This window comes from Hipposideros armiger, unplaced genomic scaffold (genome assembly GCF_001890085.2).
Source record: "Hipposideros armiger isolate ML-2016 unplaced genomic scaffold, ASM189008v1 scaffold_113, whole genome shotgun sequence".
In the NCBI taxonomy this organism is placed as follows: domain Eukaryota; kingdom Metazoa; phylum Chordata; class Mammalia; order Chiroptera; family Hipposideridae; genus Hipposideros; species Hipposideros armiger.
In genome coordinates, this window is record NW_017731463.1 from 2922633 (window position 1) to 2930350 (window position 7718).

Here is a 7718-nt window from a genome sequence, read left to right on the forward strand (position 1 = left end):
ACACACACACACACACACACACACACACACACACACACACACACACTTCTTAAAGATGTCCCTTTAACATTTCTTGTAATACTGGCTTGGTGGTAATGAATTTCTTTAGCTTTTCTTGTCTTAGAAGCTCTTTATTTCACCTTCAATTTTAATTGATAGCCTTGTGGGGTAGAATAGTCTTGGTTGTAGGTTCTTGCTTTTTACCACCTTGAATATTATGTGCCAATCCCTTCTGGCCTGCAAAGCTTCTGTTTACAAATCAGCTGACAGCCTTATGGGGTCTCCCTTGTAAGTAACTAGCTGCCGTTCTCTGCTCCTTTTAGGATCCTCTGTTTTTCTTTAAACTTTGGCATTTTAATTATGATGTGTCTTGGTGTAGGTGTCTTTGGATTCATCTTAAGATGCTGTGTTTCCTGGACTTGGATGTCTATTTCCTACACCAAGTTAGAAAAGTTTATAGTCATTGTTTCTTCAAATAGGTTTTCTATGCCTTTCTCTCACTCCTCTCCTTCTGCGACCCCTATGATGCAAATGTTGGTGTGCTTGATGTTGTTCCTTAAACAATCCTCATTATTTAAGTTTTTATTTATTTATTTATTTATTTTTACTTTTATTTATTTATTTTTTGCTATTCTGATTGGGTATTCTGATTGGGTGATTTTCACTATCTTATCTTCCAGATCACTGATTCATTCTTCTGCGTCATCTAATCTGCTATTGATTCCTTCTAGTGTACTTTTCGTTTCAGTCATTGTACTCTTCAGTTGTAATTGCTTCTTTTTCAATATTTTCTGTCTCTGTTAAAGTTCTCACTGAGTTCATCTGTTTGTCTCCTGAAATCGTTAAACATCTTTATAACCATTCTTTTGAATTCTTTATCTGGTAGACTATTTGTCTATGTTTCATTTCATTCTTTTTCTGGAGTTTTGTCCTGTTCTTACATTTTATATTTCTCTATTTCCTCACTTTAGCTGTCTCTCTGTCTTTGTTTCTGTGTATTAGGTAGATCCACTACATCTTCCAGTCTTGAAAGAGTGACCTTCTGTAGAAAATGCCCTATGGGGCTCAGCGGTGCAGTCCCCACTGGTCACCAGAGCCGGATGTTCCAGGGGTGCCCTTGCAGGGGTTGCATGTGCCCTTCTGTTGTAGTTGGGCCACGATTGTTGTGAGCACATTGATAGGTGGAGTTGACTCTCAGGCTGACTGGCTGCAAGGACCAGCCACAACTACAGTGGACAAGCTACTGTGCAAGGACTGGTCCCACAGAGCTGGAGTCACTTTAACAGTGCTTTGGTGCTAGCCTAGGCCACCCAATGGGTGTTTCAGTTGTGGAGACATTTGGGAGGGGCTCCAGTGTGAGCTGAGTCCAACCACTGCTTGTGCCAGACTTGCAGTTGCTTGGTAGAAGCTATGATGTGAGCTGCAGCTGGCTTCAGCTTCTGCAGGGCTTGGGTCCTCTTCATAGGAGCTGTAGTGCAAGCCATGGCTGGCTGCCTCTTGTGCCAAACTTGAGGGTGCTTGGAAAAGGCTTCTATGTGAGTTAAAGTGGCCATTACTTGTGTCAAGCTTGAAGGCAATGCAAGCTGAGGCTGGCTGCCACTGGTGCCAGGCTTGGGGCCTCTTGGTAAGAGCCACAATGCAAGATGAGGTTGGCCACTGCTTGTGCTAAGCTTGAGGGCACTTGGAGAAGGCTTCTATAAGAGCAGAAGCTAGTTGCTGCTTGTGCTGGGCGTGGCACTGCTTGGTAGGATCTATAGTGTAAGCCAAGGCTTGTGTGGATGGCCTGGAACTGCTGGAAGAGGCTCCAGCTGAGTGAATGGATTCAGTAGGATGGGATCTCAGGGAAACACTAGAGCAGGGTGAAGGATATTAGCCAGGCTAATGGAGAGTGACAGATTTTGCTCCCATCTGCACCTGGCCAGCTGGGTGGGAGGAGAGCTCAACAAAGAAACAATGGTGCCTGTCAGCACTTTCATCTCCTGGGAGAGTTTCCACAATCCCTGCCCCTCTAGCCATTGCCTTGAACTTAGTCCATTTAACTCCCCCTCATATGACCAGGCTTCTCAAACAGCTACCTCTGAGCTGGAGCTTCGAAGTAATTAATTTGAGCTTAAACTCTTTAAGAAGAATATCTTGGTCTCCCACTGCCCTTTTACTCTCTTGGAGGTAATCCCTGCTGGTGTTCAAAGCCAGATGTTATGGGGGCTCCTCTTCCTGGCATAGGAGTCCTGGGTTGGGGAGCCTGGTGTAGGGCTCAGATCCCTCACTCTGCAGGGGTGACCTCTACAAGCTGAGATATCCTTCTCATTTATTAATTGCCATGCTGTGGGTGTGGGGCCTGACTGATCTGTTCTCTGCCCCTCGCACTGGTCTCAACATGGGTTCTTCTTTGTATCCCTGGTTACAAGAATTCTAATCAGATCATCTTCAGGTGATTCTCAGTGATAGCTGTTTTATTATGTTATAATTTTGATGTGTTTGTGGTTGGAGGTGAATTTAGGATTTACCTGCTCCACCATCTTAAATCCACCCCACAGATAGATATTTTTAACACCCACATGCCCTCATAGACAGCGTTCATCACTCTGGGTCTGCCAGAATTATTTCAGCCTTTTGGAAGGCTAAGTCAAACCTCTCTTTGATAATTCACCACACTAAATTCTTATTACTGACTCTTTATCACTAATATTTAAAAAGGCAATGAAAAGTAAAAATAAATCCAAAGACCCGAGAGATTGATAACGTGCCTATTTTGCAGCAATGTGTTGGCCTGGAGATTAAATTTCTATATTTCTTGCCCAAGTCGTTTAAAAGGGCACATCTCTCAATGAGAAGTTGTGCCATTAGTTATGTCACCTGTGATAATCATGTGCAGGGAGGTATTCTTGAGTATTTGTGACACTTGTATGACAAATGTTCCTGGATAATGGATATGATGCCTGGTATTCCTTCCCATCCTCTGTCATTCTAATCCATCATAAAATTGAGTCCTATCCAACACATCCCCAGAAAATCTCTTGTTTAGTGTGTTTTCAAGTTGCTTTTAGTGACTTTCATTGGCACGTAAGAGCCATTTTGGCTGTACTTGCTTTTCGCTCTCCTCCCAATTCAGAGACATCATTTTTCATGATGAAGTTTTAACCAGAACACTATACCCATAGCTCTTTGGACCTCGTTCTTTCAAGCCCTCCTACTACCTACACCTGCTACCCTGATTGGCTGACCCTTCCATTCATTTAGCCAGTTGTTCCAAGGAGCGTTTTAAGGGTACCTCCCATGTGGTAGACACTGGCTAGCTCATGAAGATGAATCATTTCTGCCCGCCAGAGCCAAGAGCCTAACGGGAAACAGCCATGAAACATCCAAAATAATATAACACCAGGTGAAAGAGGGAGCTGCCATGGTATGCCATGAGAACACGATGAAAAAGAACTCAACTCGCCCTGGATAAGGAAGGAAAGACCCCTCAGAGAAGGTGGTAGGGAAGATGGTATTTTTGGTGGGACTGAAGATAGCACAGATATTTAGCACGTGTAAATATGGAGAGAGGGAAGGAATATTGATTGATAAATATAGGTGTCAGACACCAGGCATTCTCACCCTCTTGGTTCCAACTCCGGCTGGTCCCCAGCAAGTGTGACACTTGGCTTAGTCTCTATATATTGAGAATCATGAATCTACCCTTTCAGGAAACCCTTCATTTAAGCCGAAAAGGACTGCCTCACCAGCAAGGCCACCAGCACACTTCATTCTTGTTCTTCCCTATTTCACCTCAAAATAAAACAAACTTTTCTGAGAACATCCTGATTCTCCACTTTAAGGTTTCCCTTGCTGATAAAAAAGCACCAGAACATCAGTGATTTGTAGGAAACAATAGAAACATCATCTCAGCCAGCAATGTGTGCAAGCCATTACTAACTCTCATAGCAGTAATCACACTTAGCAGAGGCAGAAACAAGTAAAACTTAAAGTGATAACTATGATGGGGTTTTTGTTGTTGTTAAGAATTACTAGTATATGTTCAGTAGCCAATTAATATCATTTAGGAGACCACAACATAGAACCCTCCAACTCTGGCCAGAGTCGAGTTTTAGGACACTGGTTCCCAGCACTGACTCTGCTTAAAAACCTCCTGGGAGCTCTTTATAAAAGAGCTGATGCCACAGAGCAATGAGAAGCAAGGTCTAGAGCTGGGACTGTGATTCTACGTAGAGGGCTAGACCCCAGGCAAGTGGGGAGTCACTGGTCTTAGAAATTCTGGCCCAGGAGTCAGAGGACCAGCAGCTCTGCTCATGGATTGACAGTGAGGAAACTGTCTCTCTCTGCTGAACCCTGGCTTCCTAACCTGTAAAATGGGCTGAAACCTGATGGTTTGCAAGATTCATGTCTGAGTCCTGGGAGCTAATTCAGGTAGAAATGCTTTTAACTGTCGAGAGTCCTTTAGAGGAAAGAAAATGCCATTAATCAGCAGCAACATATTTAATTTATGTTTTGGAATGGAGCGACAGGCATTGTCAGGTTGCTATTAATATTTCTAGTAGTGGTTTACCTCAAACATCTTAAAAGGAGATGGCCCATTAATTAAAATGACCAACACAGAGAAGCACGTTTGTGGGAAAGGTTTACTAACTTCAATTTTCATCTGTTGGTTTTGAAGTAAAGGTAGAGAGGCTAAGCGGGCAGATGGACAGACAGATTGGGTCAATATCTGTGTGGAACTTGAATAAGGCCACTGTGTGTAGCCATTATGCCTGTTGCCTAAATGCCTTCCCAGCCTGCCTTTAGTAGTTATGAAAAACCACTGAAGTTTCCATCTCATATTGTGGGGACCCAGGGAGCTCACTAAATTTCTGTTGATTTCCAAGGGACGAAGGATGGGGAGATGCAGATTATGTTCTTACGACACCTTTTCTTTCCATTGAATTTCCTGTGACCCTCACAATTGTTTCATTTTGATTCCCCAAACCACGACTGACACAATGCTCCAGACTTTTATTACAGACGGAAGTAATGCAGGAAAATAGAGCCAAGACCAGAACAACTTCACCTGGAAAGTTGGACACCCCACCCTACCCGCAACACCGAGAGTTTCTCCCTGGATGGATTGTTCTTCAGCCCTTGCCTGGTTCCCCGTCTCCAGCCAGCTCTCCCACTCACACCTGCACACTACTCAGAGCTCTGCAGTTCTCTGCACACCCTACTGTGTGTTCTCTGCTCCTTTATGGACTGCCCATCGAATCTCAAAATTCTTCTCTCTTTACAATGCAGATGAATTCAGTTCTGTCTCATACTTAATGTTGCCCCAACAGGCTGTAACAAAGGGAGCTTCGCTTTGGTCCCTCAAGCTCCAACCAGGCATATTCTTTTTTTTTTTTCTTTTTAAAGATTTTTATTGGGGAATTGGGGGGGATGGGAATAGTGCTGGGGAATTGGGAGGAAGGGGAACAGACAAGTTGCTGTCGTTTTTGTTCTTCAGTCTAGTTGTGGAGGACATTGCTTCACTGGCCCAAGTTGGCACCATCATTGCGCTGTTCCCGGGCGAGGCAGATCAGTCACCGGCTTCTGGATGGCCACTCACTGCGGCTGCTGGCCGCTCACGCTGGCTGCTGGCTACACATGGCAACCCATGGCAACCCACTGCCACAGGGGCTGCAGCCTCTGCCGTCGCCAGCGACTCACGGCTGCCCAGCTCCAGGTTGAGCTGTTGTTCGGCATCTTAGCTGTAGAGGGCAGTGTCACTGGCCCTCATATGTGGGATCCGAAGCAGGGCCCTCTGGCGTCCCAAGCCAGTTCTTAACCATCGCGCCACTCGGCCGGCCCAGGCATATTCTTAAACACTTGGAAAAATCTGCCCGTGAGACAAATTGTGCTACTTCTGTAACTGACACAAGCAGCTGCAGCTATCTGTGATAAGACATGTTCTCTTCCTTCTACGTAGACAAAGAAAAGAAGACTGGAGTTATGACCAACTGTATTAGCCATCATCAAAAGCATGCTCCATGTGATGAGCTAAGAATTGTGACAAGTGTCTTACATGCTTTCCATCGTTTGAGCCTCACAACAAACACATTTTACAAAGAGGAAATGAAAGCTCAGAGCAATTAGGCGTCTCCTCCAAGGTGACACAGTTGTCGGCCAGAGACTAAGAGCCTCCCAAGTTTTACTCCTGTATCTATACCCTCACCACTGCAATCAGTGGTGTACTCGTAAATGTTTAACAATAGGCTGTACAAAGGAAAAATCCCTACTTTGTATAGTTTACCAATTTCCATGGTGAAAATACTCCCACCAAGGCTGATATCAAACTACCTACATGAGATCACTGAACACAGAGTCGGAAAGATATGGGCAGTACCACATCATTATATAGCAATTCCACCAATGGACCAATAACCCCAAGAGCATAATATAGCAATATAATTAGGAAATAATGCATTTTACATATTTATTGTCTGTTTTAAAATGTTATTTAATTGTAATTTTAAATAATTTTAAGTTTTAATGATGTCTGTGTTTAATAACCAGCTTGTAAAATTCCTAAAACTCTGACTTTTGACTCTAGCAAGCCCGTATGAGCTGCCTCTAGCATCTACACACTGCCCCTTGAGTATACCTTAAATGTAATCCAAACTTAGAGGAACTGGGGAAGGAAATAACATCAAGATGGAAATAAAATTGTAAATGTGCTCTCTGATGAAAGTAAAACATTTCAAGAAGCTGCGATTGGAGATTGGGGAAGGCAAACGTTAGCTGATAGATTTCAGAATTTGGTTCACTAGACAAAATAATTAGAGGGAACCATGTGGTTGCTTGTTTCTTGATCATTGTGAACCCGTGAGGCTGTGAGAACAGCTCAGTGAGAGCTGAAAGAGAATGCAGTGCCATCGTTAGGAACAAATTTTGGAAAAGGAGCAAGAATGTAGAGGATCTTCACAGGGTCTGGGAATTGTGCTTGATGGTTTAAAGTTGATGTTTAGACTTCTAAGATGCCTCACCTCTCTGCTGAAGCGGACAAGCTACTTTTTTTTTTATATTTTAAAATATATGTTTTATTTAAATACCAGGTGCCTAACGAAAGCTTTCACAAACGTTTATTGTCAGCTATGCCTGCCTGGGGCTGGAGATTCGTAGATCAAGTCTTGATCATACTCTTAAAGAGCTCTCGAGTGTATGAAGGTATAAGCAGTGGTTATTATTATTTTTGTTTGTGTGTGTGTAAGGCAGTGTCACTGGCCCTCATATGTGGGATCCGAACCGGGGCCCTCTGGCATCCCAAACCAGTTCCTAACCATCGCACCACTCGGCCGGCCCAGCAGTGGTTATTTTTATATGGTAGAATTATGGGTGGCTTTTATTTTATCTGTAATTTTCTAATTTGTTCCATTTTTTGGCCAGGAGAAAAGATTACATTGTGATTAAAATAACAATAATGTCTCTGTGAAATATCTAATGCAATAAGTGATATTATAGAGGTAAAAAGCGGGCTGTTTGAGGAAAAGGAATGAGATTTCCCTTGCATCAAGAAAAAAATGAAAATGAAAAACCTAAACTAAACTATTTTGGGGATGACATTATTTTCAAATATATTCACAGAGAGGTACTATAAAGGTAGCTTCTGCAGTCACCCAAGAGAAAATGACAAGGGCAGGTGTTTAAAATATACAAGCTGTTCCTGACTGAGACAATGCCCCAGGGATCAGCCAATTCAAATGTGCAAC